Here is a 483-nt window from a genome sequence, read left to right as displayed (position 1 = left end):
TTTTTTTAAATATAATTTTCAGAATATTAAAAATTTCTTATGATGCACTATGGTGCAACATGGTAATATTCTTGACTAATCATATATAAAGTTACAAAAATATTTGAATATATCAGTATGAATTTAACGTTTATGCTCTTTACTTTAAGTAAACATACAAGGAACAAAAAAATTTATCATGTTATGGTATAGCATAGTTTCTACATAACAAAAATGCAAAACCTTTTTATTTATTACATATGGTTTTTTAAATAGTAGAAGAGAAAATGAGGAATGACTAATTCTTGTATCGTAAAAATATTCAGGCACTTATTGTTAATATACCTAGTGATTTTCTAATTCTTAGAGAAATATATGAACAATGTTTATGTTGTTATAACATATTTTTTTTTGTTCTTCACATGTTTACTTAAAATACAGAGCATAAAGGTCAAATGCTATACCAGTGTCCAAATATTTTTATAACAGACTGTATATAGAAAT

The 483-nt window shown here is 23.2% G+C and overlaps 1 protein-coding gene across 1 annotated transcript in view; it reads right to left on the bottom strand.

The window, feature by feature from the left end:
- Positions 1-483, bottom strand: part of LOC108574802 (signal recognition particle 54 kDa protein) — an 11,817-nt gene that overhangs the window by 11,030 nt on the left and 304 nt on the right. The window lies entirely within an intron of this gene.

The sequence above is a fragment of the Habropoda laboriosa genome, unplaced genomic scaffold (genome assembly GCF_001263275.1).
Source record: "Habropoda laboriosa isolate 0110345459 unplaced genomic scaffold, ASM126327v1 scaffold11, whole genome shotgun sequence".
Lineage (NCBI taxonomy): Eukaryota > Metazoa > Arthropoda > Insecta > Hymenoptera > Apidae > Habropoda > Habropoda laboriosa.
Note: the sequence above shows the minus strand (reverse complement) of the source record. Positions and strands in the feature narration are given on the sequence as shown.